Raw genomic sequence first — 14,673 nt, forward strand, 5'->3', positions numbered from 1 at the left:
AAAAATTCAGTCTGTCCTCACCAGCTAAGTGACAGTTAAGGAGTCCCCGCCGCACTTCCTCACACCTGCCCGCTCAAGAAACCTCAGCTTCTTGCTGTCGTTCAGAGAAACCAGGACATCCCATGCTCAGTGCAACACCTGTTGCTCGCTGCCTCTTGTACTCGGGTTTCTGCATTTCTTTGAACACTTCCCTCATAAGACTGCTATCCACCTGCAAAGAAAACTTTGTGAAGATGTCATTCAGACCCCCGGTAGCCCAGAGTGTAAAGAATCCACCTGCAGTGCAGAAGACCAGGGTTCAATCCCTGGGTCGGGAAGATCCTGGTGAAGGAAATGGTAACCCACTTCAGTATTCTTGCTTGGAAAATCCCATGGACAGAGGAGCCTGGCAGGTGGCAGTCCATGGGGTTGCAAGAGTTGGACATGACTTAGCGACTAAACCATCAACCACCACATCCAGTCCCAGCCATGCCCATAAGGCCAAGTGCATAGGACTCTTTCCCCTGGGTTCTCTTCAGAGACCAAATTCCTTCCTTCCTCCTCTTAAAAGCCCAGTAATATAATCCTTCTTACTTGATTTAAATGGTGACCGCTGTTTACAACAGTAACTCTATGTTACAGCTCCCTTGCTCCTTAGAGAATTTTTTCATTACTCTCAGTTGCCTTTAAAAGTGACATCTGATGAAACTCAACTAGCGATCAATTTGGGAAAGATAGAAGAAGCATTTCCTAACAGTGCAAAGGGAATAAAAACCAGAGGAATGGCGGGGAAAGCAGGCTGGGATGCTGGAAGGGAGAAAGGTCGGGGAAAAGGAAAAGGAAAAAGAAATGAAAGATGGAGAAAAAGTGAGAAAACAGACTGCAGTGAAATGGTATTGTAAGCACAGGTGGAATAATAAAGCAACACTGAGACGTGCTTTGTAAACTATAAAGCATAATAAAAATGCAGCACAATATTATTTATAATATTTGTGTGCAGATGATGCAGATATAAAAACCAGCTGGTACAGGGATCCCTTGGCCAGGCAACCAATAGCCCGTTCTACACTGTGTAGATGGTAGTGGTTCTTTGGGCTGCTGCAAGGACATTTTTATGCTGTGAGTCACTGTCACCAAACCAGTCCTGGTGTCGTTATGACCCAGCAACCCCACAGTGCCGGCCATTGGCACACGGCCTGAGGGGAGGTACCCACTCCGGTGATACCGGGTGTTGCTCTGTCCCCACCCGGAGCACAGAGAAGACGTCAGAAAGCTCTCATGTGTCCTGCTCCAGGGCACAGAGGATGGCAGCTGGTGACATAGCTGGTCCCAACTCAACAGGGTTTGTGTTCCGAAGGCTCATTCCAGGTCATTTCTGAGTTCCTGGCCACTGGTCAGGTGTGGGCTCTGCTGCTTGCTGCTGCAAGGTCTCAGCAAGTGATGAAGCCTCTCTGAGCCTCAGTTCTCTCATCTCTGAAATGGGTGCCTCTTATGATCCTGGTGTGAAGGGGAGGCGTCAGTGTCCTGCTCTCACAGCACAGTCTGGCCCAGGGGGAGCTCTGTCTTGGTGTCAGAGGAGAAGGGAGAGGTCAGCTGGCTCGCTGAGGCCCAGGAACACGCACCCCAGCCGATGCATGGCTGGCCGTGATGGACGGAGCTCACATGGTACCAGGGGCCCCCTCAGCACCATGCCTGGCTGGACGAGGACTCAGTACGCTATTTCTGAATGACTGGACAAGGCAAACAGATGATGAAATGGGACAAGAGCTCATTGGTCACTTGTCTCAAGTGCTGTTCGCCATGGAAAGGGAGGTCTGGTTAGGAAAAAAGCAACTTCCAAGGATTCTGAAGAAGACACAGAGGAAACTGGATGGATTCAAAAGATTCAGATAAAAACTCTATATTTTTACCTGTGCATGCATCCTAAGTCACTTCAGTCAAGTCTGACTCTGTGCCCCTATGGACTGTAGCCCGCCAGGCTCCTCTGTCCATGGGATGCTCCAGGTAAGAATCCTGGAGTGGGTTGCCATGCCCTCCTCCAGAGCTTCTTCATGACCCAGGGATCGAAACTATATCTGTTACATCTCCTGCACTGGCAGGTGGGTTATTTGTCACTAGCGCCACCTGGGAAGCCCATATTTTTACCTACTTAACCTTAAAACTGTATTGCATTTCTTTTCCATGTAACGTTTGAATGAAAGGCACTATTCCCAACACTACTATATATAAAATAAACAACAAGAACCTACTGTATAGCACAGGGAACTATATTCAATATCTTATAATAACTTATAATGGAAAATAATCTGAAAAAGAAAATATATGCATAACTGAATCACTTTGCTGTACACCCGAAACACTGTAAACCAACTCTACTTCGATTTGAAAAAAATTTTTTTTTTAAAAAGCACTACTCCAGGTCATAAATGGAACTCAGTTTCTATGTACAACATACTCATTGCACATTTGTATCTACTGTATAAACTATGACCTAAGCATTTCTGATTGACAATCAGTAAAAAAAAAAAAAAAAACCTGAACACTCCTAACACATGTAATATCTATTTTTAATAAATCATATATTTCTATTTTACTATTATGTTTATTAAAAACACAAAACCAGAATATTTATAAGGATGAAAAATAATATACATAGTCTAATGCTTTCTTCTGTGCGTGCGTGCTAAGTTACTTCAGTCGTGTCCAACTCTTTGCAACCCCATGAACTGTAGCCCACCAGGCTGCTCTGTCCATGGGATTCTCCAGGCAGGAATACTGGAGTGGGATCCCATGCCCTCCTCCAGGGGATCTTCCAGACCCGGGGGATCGAATCTGTGTCTCTTATGTCTCCTGCATTGGCAAGCAGTTTCCTTACCACCAGCGCCACCTGGGAAGCCCCCAATATTTTCTTCTCTATCCCAATAAACTGTTCTGAGCTCTTCACTTTGAAAATTCCTGTTATACCTCAGGTAGCTAAAGCCAAGTAACTTACAATTAGTCTTGGCCATATGATTAAACTTGGCTAGTAGAAAGTGGCCAAGTGAGAAGTGCCACTTCTGGGCAGAAGCTTTCACAGCCAGTGTGCAATTGGCCTATTTGATCCCTCTATCCCTTGCTAAGGTAACCAGTGATGATTCAGGGGTGGGAATAGGAAGTGAATGAGGATGAGAAGGGGCTGAGATCCCAGCTGACCCAAGGGGGACCCGCAGCAAGATGATGGAGCAAACCTTTGTTATTTTAAGTCCCTGAGACGCTGGAAGGTGTCTGCTGCCACAGTAAAACTTAGTCCGTCCTAAATAGCACTGTGCTTTGCCTTAATGCTGTGCTCCCTAACGAGTCTGGATTAACGAGGTTGAATGTAATCACGTTTGGACGCTCAGCATCCTCACCCATCAAAGTCAGAGCACACATTTCTAGAGACAACTTAAAAAATTCTAAATCGTTCAATCCTTAGCTTTCATAGTTTAGCATCGCTTCTGTGCTTTGTGAAAATGGTTCCTGAGAGGAGGAAGGAGAGAGTGGGACGAATGGAGAAAGGAGCATTGATATGTGTACACCATCACGTGTGAAACAGTCGGTGAGAAGCTGCTGTATAACACAGGCAGCCCTGCCTGGTGTTCTGTGATGACCTAGAGGGGTGGGAGGCAGGGAGGAGAGGGAGGGTCCCCAGGGAGGGAATATACGTGTAATTACGACTGACTTACATTGTTGTACAGCAGAAACCAACACAATACTGTAAAGCAATTTTCCTCCAATTAAAAAAAAAAGACAAGAATTTACAAGTGAAAATAAAAATTAGTTAAAAAAAAAAAGAAAGAAAATGCTTCCTGAGATCAATGTGTCCAATGATGCGACAGCTCTGACCCTCACAGCGATTAGTGACTTCAGGTGTGCGCCCACTCATCCCCACCTGGTACTTTCCTGAGCAAGCAGGAGGTAGAGGATCACCCATCACAAATGCCTCTTGTTTGGAAACCCTGAGGCAAATAACTTCCGGGTGACAAAAACGGGAAGCTGTTCTCCAAATCCAAGCAGGAGTCTTGGCACTGCAGAATTCAGGCTTCCCCGCCCTTGTGGGAGAACCAGCTTATGCTATTGCATTCTCCGGGGAAAATGGACTTTTCACACCCTGCCCCAAGCTGTGTGATGCAATGGTTATGTTCTTGGTAAAGAATATTCAAGTTCTGACATCATAATAACCATAGGTATTACTCATGGTAAGCTCACAAGCCTGGCAAGGCACAGTCTGTACCCTCTTTATCACTGAGGTCAGCAATGGGTGTAAAAATAGCACTGCTCACATGTTCAGGGTACCACTGATTCATTAATGGCCAAAACACTATTCTGGATTCCTGACTTATATGGGATTTGGGACAGAGACGCCTAGACGTGTGCCACAGCATCTGTGACTCCCCTAGTAGGCGGGTTACGCTGCACTATTTCATAAATAGAGATTTGCATATCCTAAAAGAATCCCCAACAATTACAAACCAGGAGGTAAGATGTCATCTTATTTGTGACTGAAAAATGATAAGCCTAAAATATAACTAACCAGAATATCTATAAATCTGGGAACTATAATGTGCAGAACATCCCAAAATAAAGAGGGCTGATGTGACAATAAGCGACGTTGTCCCAGTGAAGTCTATAAATAAGAGTCTGAGATTTTTCATTGTTTTAGGTGGGGAAAGAAGGCATTTGCATCTAGATGTGGGATACTGGTTCTTGAGAGAGAAATATCCCTGGAGGAGAGAGTGATTTCATAATTTATAGGGATCTGGAAAAGCACAGAATGCCTAGTACTCAAATTCTGTGCCTGGTAAGTAGTCTCTGATTTCCAACTGGGACTCCGGAAAGGACCTTGTGACTCAGGGAATGCCCCTGGAGATGCACGCCGAGGGGTAGGTCTCTCTTAAAAGGATTCAGATGAATCAGTCTTCTCTAAGATCGGTTAGCAGGAATCGGTCCTGCTGATCCTCAGAATGCTTGATGAGTTTATGAAGTCAGATTTCCCAGATCTGCCAAGCTGAGGATTCTAGAGGCCGCGGTGGGCATCCAGAAATAGCGACTAAGCGCCTGCTGTGTCCAGGCACCGCCTGGAGTGCTGAAGCAAGGCTACAGGCAGTGTGCAAAACAACACTACTGTTTTTCAAGAGACTGACGAGATGAGTGATAATGAGACAAGATAACTGACCACAGAAGGCAGGCGCAACCGTTACTGACCAACTGCTAGAGGGGTCACAGGGAGGGTGGAGGCGCAGGAGAACACCCCAAGGGGAAGAAGGAGGCCAATGGCACACAGAGGCCAGGGGACACACATCGGGCTTAGGGACTAAGATGAGAGCTGGTGTTTTATACGCCCACAGGACCTGGGGTAGTTTTTGCAGGTACAATGTAAGATCACTTAAGACAAAAGCAGGGGAGAAGCCATGTAGAGGGAACACAAGGAAGAAGGGTCTGCCTGCGGGGAGGACTCCTGCAGAGAGCGAGCAAACAAACCTGGAGAGACTGGAGTGAGTGAGATGCGGAGGGCCTTGGTGCCAGACCTCGCCTGTACCCAGGAGAGGGTGCGGGGCTGCAGAGGCGCCTGTGGACAGAGGTGGGGAGGAAAAGACTAGCAGGGCTGTGGCACGGAAAAATGGACTTGCGGCAGAAGCCCGGAGGCAACCTGCTCACCTTGGAGGCGCATCTGGGAGGTAAGATCCTGGAGGAACCGTGGCATCGGGTGGAACTAAAGCAAGGTCACAGACAAGAGACCAAGGGGCAGTTAAAGACCTTGGCAACTGGCAGGGAAGGCAGAAGCCAGGAGAGGCGTCCACAATAATGTCGGGTCACGGTGACAGCCAAGGGAAGCGCTGGTCCCTTTCTTGGCATGGCCGAGGGAGGCACGGCCTGGTGGGCATGGCCAGGCCAGCTGGGAACACAGCCCTGGGAACACAGGGGCTCCCAGGGAATGGGGACTCTGCTGCCAGAAAGAGCTCAGACACAACAGGGATAGGGTGGCTGCAGTGTTTCCCTGAGGAAACCCAGACAGCAGACAGCAGGGGGCACTAGTGGGCAAAGAACCCCCCTCCCCGCCCCCCATCCTCCTGCCCAGCCCCTAGCCTGCCCAATACTCAGTGCGTGTTATCTCCAAGGCCTGAAATGAACCAGTGCTCAGGCTGGGCCTATGCGTCCCTGTCCTGTGATGCTGGCCTCGGCTGAAGCTGGGACGCTCTTAGTCCTTAAACTCGAAGACTTACAATCCCGAGGGATGACACACAGAAACCCTTACAGAAACACACGGATCAATCAGAACAATTTGGCCAATTAGGTACTTCTTTAAAAAATTTTTTTTGCTGCCCCACCAGGCATGTGGGATCATCCCTGAGCAGGGGCTGAACCTGCAACCCCTGTGTTGGACGCACAGAGTTGTAACCTCTGGGCCACCAGGGAAGTCCCTAGGGTACCCCTTGTTATACACAGATATGAATGCATAGCATCCGAACTTACGTTCTTCTCTGACAGCTGGAGGAAGTGCCAGTGCTCTGATTCTTTCACCAGCATAAAATGCACTCAGCTTACTCCTCCAAATGGGGAGGGGACCTGGTACTGCAAGTCCTTCCTGTGTCAATTTTCAAGAAGGCGAGGAAGGGCAGAAACTCCACTGCGCCTGTTGCCCCGCCTCAAGGTCTTGACCCTGCCAGCCAAGCCCTTTGCATTCTTTTTCAGTTGGAAAATGAAGCTATCAGCTTCATTTCCACTTTCTCTGCATGACTCCATTTCTCCTTTCTTTCTTGGCTCAAGCTATATGGCTCATATAAGATCCCCACTGAGTTCTTCAGTGATTCTTATCTTTTTTCTGCTGAACATTTTTCTAAGAAATGCTGAATCAAAATACAAGGTGGGAGAAGGTATAAGCATACATTTAAGGGGCAGAATGGAAATATAAGAAAGGCGAATGCATAAGCCTGTAGATTTCTTGTTTCCCAGCTTTCACGCTCTCCACACGGTAAGAGTCTTGGGGATGGTGCCCTGTGGAAGTGAAGTTAGCAACCCAGGAATCTGTTTTCTATTCTTACTCCTGCCATAAAATTCCTTGGAGGGTGAGCCAACACCAGCAGAAACCGCTCTGCAATTTGCTTGTTTCCCCTACATCTCATCCAAAGTGTGGCTGAAAGATCACCAGAGTCCACTTTTCCCTGGACGGGGGTGAAGTAGGGTGAAGATGGGCCAGGGTTGGAAGCACCTGGGCAAGTGGGCAGGGCAACCCCAGGCAGGGACTCACTCTCCTGGCCTCTACTCCACAATGGGTTCAGGCAGGAGGCTCCCTGGAGCCCCAGCCGCCCTGCGAAGCTATGTAGAGCCCCGGAATCACGACTCAGCTGCAAAACAAAAAACCAACGGGCAACAAGATGAGGCTTTCTTTTGACTGCAGGCTGAAATGTGGAAAGTTGTCAGAATAAAGCAAAAGAGTGCAGCTGCTGGGAGGCCAGTTGTCTTGTTCTCACAGGAAATCTTTCCTGCTGCTTTCAGAGCAGAGCTTCTTCACCTGCTCAGACACCCAACATCAGTGTAGAACAGGGAAGGGGGTTCTCCAGCCCATGACAAAGATATCAAGTGACTTTTAATATGGGCCATTTTTAAAGTCTTCATTGAATTTGTTACAATATTGCTTCTGTTTTATGTTTTGGTTTTCTGGCCCCAAGCACGTGGGATCCTAACTCCCTGACGAGGGATTGAACCTGCAACCCCTGCATGAGAAGGTGAAGTCTTAACTGCTGACTTTTTGAGCTAAGGAAATGCAAGCTGGCCCCAGCACATGAGTTAGAGAAAGGATTCAAGTTTGTGAAAAGTAGAGCCACAGGGAAGGAACCCCCAAAAGAAAGCTGAACCGTCTCTATGTAGTTCACACGCTTCCCCAGAGCACAGACCAGGCGGATCTGGGCCACAAAGAAGACTGCAGACCTCATTCCAAAAGGAATGAGAACATCACTGGATCTACGGACGAAACTGGAGTACGAACTGTGGCTAAGACGGGAGCTCTGAATCAGGGCTAAGTTCTCCTGAGTTGGGAACCACACGGCACCCTGTCTCAGGACACAGGACACACACGAGCAGCATCGGGGCCGTCCACTTGAGCTCTGCACAGAGCTGCAAACGCCTGAAACATCTTCTGACCCACACAGTCACCACCAACCACACGTGGCTACCGAACACTTGAAAGTGCGGCTGGTGTGACCCAGGGACCTTTTTCATTTACATTTTACTTACTTTCTTAAAAAATATTTTTAAAATATTTATTTATTTGGCTGTGTCAGGTCTTAGTTGCGGCATGTGAGATTTTATTTCCCCAACCAGGGACTGAACTCAAATCCTGTGCGTTGCAAGGTGGATTCTTAACCACTGAGCCACCAGGGAAGTCCCACATTTTATTTACTTTTAATTTAAATAGCCCTCTGTGGCTAGTGGCTACTGTATTAGATGGTGCAGAAATCAGGGGCCATGATACTTATAACTCACCCTCAAATCATTCAGAGCAAGTAGCATTTACATATATATAAATATGTATGCGCACACACACACGTGTGACCAACAGAGTAGAAGTGAGAAAGAGGGAGCGTGTGAGTGAATGCAAATGATAAAAGCAAATGCTGCAAAATGATGACCAGTGAACTTGGTGAAGGAACGGGGCTATTCTTCGCATTATTTTTATTTTTGTTAAGTTTAAAATTATTTCCAAATAAAATGTGTTTTCAGTAGATGAGGGTGAACTCTCATCTGAACTCTGGGTCCAACTGGAATTTATTTGCAGATGGGGGTTTGAAACTAAGAAGTTCAGGGTACCCCCCAAATTTGAACAGATGTCATGGATTTCAGAGGACACTCGATGTCCCCCAAAAGCATGTCTCACCCAAACCCACGACCTGGTGCTTCTCTTCTCCCCTCTTTTGTTTCCTAGCCTATACATCTATGTCCACAGAGGACTGTACTGCAACAAGTTCTGAGCAATTTTCTAAGTAAAGCTTTATTGACCTACAATCACATACCATAAAAGTCTTTCTTTTAAAACGCAGTTCAGAGGCTGGTAGTCTATTGAGAGTTGGGCGCCCATATATTAAATAATTCCAAACATTCTGACTGCCCTCAACAGAAATGCCACACCCATTAGCAGTCCTGTTCCCTCTCCCCCAGCCCCTGGCAACAGCTAATCTGCTTTCTGTCTCCATGGATTTACCTATTCTGGACAATTCATAAAAATTACATCAGATAATGTGGCCTTTTGTGTCTGGTTTCTTCCACTTAACCTCATTTTTAAAAGTTCATTCATGTCATAGCATGTATCAGCATTTCACTCCTTTTTACTACCAAATGTGCCATGGACTGGATACAGCACATTCGCTGACGCATTCGTCACCTGATAGACATCTGGGCTGTTTCTAGTTTCGGGCTATATTTCTGGACAACGCTGCTGAGAACTCATGTTCAAGAGTTGGTGTGGACAGACGTTTGCAGTCTCCTGGGTGGAGACTCTGGAGTGGACCTGCTGAGTTGTGTGGTAACTCCGGGTTTAACCTTTTGAGGAGCTGCCACGCTGTTTTCCAGAGTGGCCTCTGAAGTCCGCAAGAGCCATGCCAGACAGCGGTCTCGGGTAAAGCCCACAAAAGGCAGTTCCGTAGACACGGCTGCCCTTCTGTCATCCTGTGAAACTGCACAGTCACCATTCAAAGCCGGGGAGCTGGGGTTTGTTTGATTCGAGGTAAATAAATTAGGGAAGCTGTGATGTGCTGGGTGCCAGCCGCACGCCCAGCCCCGCACCGTCCCAGCACCTGGCGGGGCAGGCGGGGCTGGCACGTTGTGCGCTGGTGCCAGGCGAAGGGCTCTGTGTGCCCAGAGCAGCTGCAGAACGACTCAAGCCGGCACCCTCTCCGCTGGCCCCCCTTGCCACAGCAAAGCCTGGGGAGCGTGATTTACTATCGACCGCAGACTGCTCCCGAAACCACCTGCCAAGAAACTGGCACAGAGAAGGGGGCTAGGACCACGGGTGATCCAGAGAACAATTGGACGGTGGCAGGGGGTGGGGATGTGAGGGTGGTGTCAAAGAGACAGGGCCCTCGGGGCATGTCGCCTGTTAGTCCTGATACACTCCCGGCCAAGGGCTGGGACTGATCCCAGGAAAGTTGCCCTCATCGATGCAACTGGCGACCCGGTATCAGGCTCATCTGTGGTCCCTCCACGCTAGTGGTAAACAAACGTCTGACCTTCCCGTTAGACAGATACACAAGTCCACTGTCACGCAGCTTGTCTCTGTCTCCTTCCCGCTTCTCTGCACATGTGGACCTGCCGCTACCTGGCTGCCACCTTCTTGATTTCGCAGAAAAGCCCACTCTACCCTCAGAAAGTGTGTCATCTACTCAGAAGGGTGAAATAAATCAGAAAGTTGTCCACTGTTAGAGTTAAAAGTTTCCTTGGAGATTATTCGATCTAATCTTTTCCAATCTCCCATCCTGACCGAAAACCACAGATACTAAATTTCTCTGCAAAGGTGCAAAAGTCACATGGGCAAGTTTTGTGGTTGGGGTGGTGGGCTGGGGAGGTGAGGATGATTTCCGCCCTGGGGAAACCTGGGCCCCGTCACAGCCCTGGGAGCCCCTTCTGCCATTCTGAACTCTGGGCCCTGCAGTGCCCCATTCTCCTGCAACCTGTCACGTGAAGGTTTACGTCTCCCACCTGGGACAAACTTTGTTGCCAAATGTTTTAAAATACATTGTATTCCCAAGGCAAACTGCTATGTGTTTTACAAGGAACCTCCACCAGGTTTCCTTGTTGCGGGGATGGAGAAGGGAAGGCGCGGGGCTTGAGAGCTGAACAGCTCCTACCTTGGACAGAGGCTGCCCACCGAGCCCCTCGCAATCTACACGTTCAAGCCCATCCCTCCATCAGTGCCCCCCTAATTCCATGAATATTTAGCAGCTCAATGCAGCTCTGCATTTGCATAGGTAATTGCTGCTATCCCACGTGCCTTCATCCTATAAATCAGCATCATCCACTACGATCACTGTTATTGATTTCTCGGTGTCTGTAATATGCTTAAGCCTTTTAAAATCACAAAGAAGGGGGGGCCAGCACCTGGTCTAAGGAGAAAAGTCTGCGGAATCAAAGGTATGAACACAGACTTGAGCTGTACATGTACCGTCTCACCTCCTCCTCACACCAACCCTGTGAGGCCGTAACTGTCACCCTCTCCTTACAAAAGGAGACACAGAGAGACCAAAAGGCTTAGCTGCTTAAGGTCTAGTAAAATGACAGGACCAGGGTGCACACACAGGTCACTATTACTCTAAAGCCTGTGTGTTTTTCATTAATAATGTGAACGACAACGTTTTAAACATCATACACCTTCTTTCAAGCATGATATGGTTATTATTTGTAACAAGAACAATGGATTGGGAGTTGGAAAACTTGGTTTCAAGTCTGGCTTTGTGTTCACGTTGAGCAAGTCACTTGGTATTTCTGACAAGTCACTTGTCAGTAAACGAGGTAACGGGTCCCAAAGTGTGTCTACTGACCTGGGAGCTATAAATATCTGTTATGGAAAAAGAAGAACAAAACCTGAGATCAAAATGGTTTAAGGAAGGCCGGGTTAAATCAAATTAAGCTGTTGTTTTTGTTGCAGGACTTCTCAGAGCCTTCAACACACCAGTGCACACTGCGAATCTCCAAGAGGGCCACACAAACATGCCCCATAGCCCAGAGTTATTTATCAAGGGAAACCTTTTCTTTTCCACATAAAGCATTTAATGGTTTTTGGTCAACATGGTAGACTGGAAAATATTAGACTGGATAATCTCCAAGGAATGCATTGGCTCTAACAATGAACAATTTTCTGACTTATCTCACCCTTCCAAGTAAATGACACAGTTTCTGAGGGTAGAGTGGGCTTTTCCGAGAAATCAAGAAGGTGGCAGCCAGGCAGGGGCAGGTCCACATGTGCAGGGAAGCAGGAAGGAGACAGAGACAAGCTGCGTGACAGTGGACTTGCCTATCTGGAGGGACCTCCTACCCTTTAAAAGTGAGGAGCCGTCATCTAAATGCAACTGGACTGGCTTTGTCCTCTAGAGGGAATTTCCTGGGCATTAAAATGATCTGAAACTGTCCTAACTGACTTAAGGGGAGGAATCAATGATATCTGTCCAAAACCCTTGAAATCCACATCCCGGGTAAGGCCATGTCTTCAGGGCAGATGTGTGACTCGACAGTTTTGAAAACTGGTGGTGCTCGCTCCCAAGGGGTTGGTCCAGGCTGGACTGCCAAAGGCCTCTGCTTCTCTGGGAGGCTCCCTTCCCCTGGTGAGTGGGGAGAAGGGAACCCTAACTTTAGAGGCCCCTAGAGGCTTCTGGGAGGGGCAGGAGACCTTGCTGGGCCTTGAGGGGTGATCTGATTTGAATTGGCAGAAAGGGGATAGTTATCCACGCCAGGCTGGGGGAATGGAGAGAGAGGACAAGGGCTGCAAAGACACAGAGGCAGCAGGGACAGGACATGTCTCAGATGCTGAGTATGGGTCTCAGGACACAGAATCATTTCCAGGTCCTCTCAGTAGCTTCAAGGGTTTCCCATAAAACTCCCTTCTCTTTGAAACAGACCCATGACTTTCCTTGGGATATTTTTATATATGACTTGAAATTGCCAAATAGCTCTTGGAAAACACGTGACTCACCATGGCAGTGGCGCTATGGAAAGATGATGATGTTCTCAGATATACCTCCACGTGGTCTTCAGCCCCAAGACCCAGGTGCCCACAGCACAGGATGAAGGATACCCTAGAGCAGCTGCAGCTAAGAAAGCTGTACAATCACCCCCTGCTACACTCTCCATCCAGAAAAAAAAATAAGACTTAGAAATAGCCACTGCTCCACAGGTCCCACCAGAGCTCCTTTCTAGCCCCTCAATCACTACCCTTGATGTTCTAGGTTTCAAATTTGGGCTCTAGGATCAAAAAGGCTGAGGGCTCTGTGCTAAGAGCTTTACAAGAGACAGAAGTATTTAAGACTCAGGACATTGGATTTCTGCAGTGGTACAGTGGATAAGAATCTGCCTGCCAATGCAGGGGATATGGATTCGATCCCTGGTCCAGGAAGATTTCACATGCCGTGGGCAACTAAAGCCCATGTGCTACAAACTACTGAGCCTGTGCCCAGAGCCTGTGCTCCGCAACAGGAGAAGCCACCACAATGAGAGGACCAGAGTAACCCCCACTCACGGCAATGAGAGAAAGCTCTGCCCAGCAATGAAGACCAAAAGAGAAAAGAAAACCTCAGGGACTGCCCTGACGGTCCAGTGGTTAGGAAGCTGCCTTCCAATGCAGGGAATATGAGTTCCATCCTTGGTCGGGGAACTAGATCCCACATGCTGCAGAGCAACTGAACCCGCACATCGCAACCTAAAGGTCTTGCATGCGCAGTGAAGATCCCGTGTGATGCAACTAAGACCCAATAAATAAATATATATATAAAAAGACTCAGGATACTGGGCATTCAATGTCTTAGCAGTTAGTTCCAGATGTCACCTAAAAGGTTACAGATTTCTGAGAAACCTGGTAAGAGCAATTAACATTGACTGCACACCCATTTTAAAGGCAGGCAGTATCTAGAATAAATTAAGAAGCCTTACGACTCAACAATAAAAAAAGACAAATAACCCAATTTTTTTAATGACCAAAGAATCTGAGTAGACATTTTTCCAATAGAGAGGCACAAATGGCTAATAAGCTCACGAACAGTGCTCATCAACACTAGTCAATAGAGAAATGCAAATCAAAATCATGAGACACCAAGAGAAGGGAGAAAGCACGTCCACACGAAAACTCGTACACCAGTGTTCACAGCATTACTCGTAACAGCCAGGAAGTGGAAACAACCCAAGGCCCACCAGGCATTGTATATATGCTGCATGCATACAATGAACATTGCCTGGCGATGAAAAGGACTGAAGCACTGATACACACTGCGACGTGAACGAAATGTGAAAACGTTACACTCAGCAAGAGGCCAGACGCAATAGCCCACATGTTCTAGAATTCCATTTATATGAAATGTTCAGGCCAGGTAAACCCACTGAGACAGAAAGCAGACGAGAAGTTCTAAGGACGAGGGGGAGGGGAGGACGCGAAGTGACTGCTAACAGGTGTGGGATTTCTTTGCAGGAGTGAGAAAAATGTTCTGGGGTCAGATATGTAGTAACCAATACACAACTCTGTGAATGTACTAAAAATTAAGTTGTACTTCAAAAGAATAAATCTTCTGTTATATGAATTGTATCTCAGTAAAACTGTTTGAAAAAGAGCCACAAGGGTAGATGCTTGATATATATTAACACCCAATGAAGCTATTGTGTGTCATCATGCCCCTTTTGCAGGCGAGGAGACTTGAGGGCTGTCGGGGAACAGCTAAACTGGCAAGAGGTAGCCGGCTGGCCGTGGGTTGGGGTGACGGATTTGACTTGGGTCGCTGACTCCAAAGGTTATATTCTGGCCACCTCATCATGCTGCTTCTTGCCAAGATGACAAGCTACCTGGCAACAGCAGAATGGCTCCTATGGAAAAAATAGCACACCCCAGACAAAGGATCACTGCCCGACACAAAAATGCTAGTGTTGGAAGTCACATTGCAGGGCATCTTGCCAAGTCCCTTCATTTTCCAGATGAATAAGCAGAGC

General features: G+C 47.6%; 1 protein-coding gene across 8 annotated transcripts in view; it reads right to left on the reverse strand.

Moving 5' to 3' along the window:
* HIPK2 (homeodomain interacting protein kinase 2) overlaps positions 1 to 14,673 on the reverse strand; it is a 203,910-nt gene that overhangs the window by 155,125 nt on the left and 34,112 nt on the right. The window lies entirely within an intron of this gene.

Source organism: Bos taurus, chromosome 4 (genome assembly GCF_002263795.3).
Source record: "Bos taurus isolate L1 Dominette 01449 registration number 42190680 breed Hereford chromosome 4, ARS-UCD2.0, whole genome shotgun sequence".
NCBI lineage: Eukaryota > Metazoa > Chordata > Mammalia > Artiodactyla > Bovidae > Bos > Bos taurus.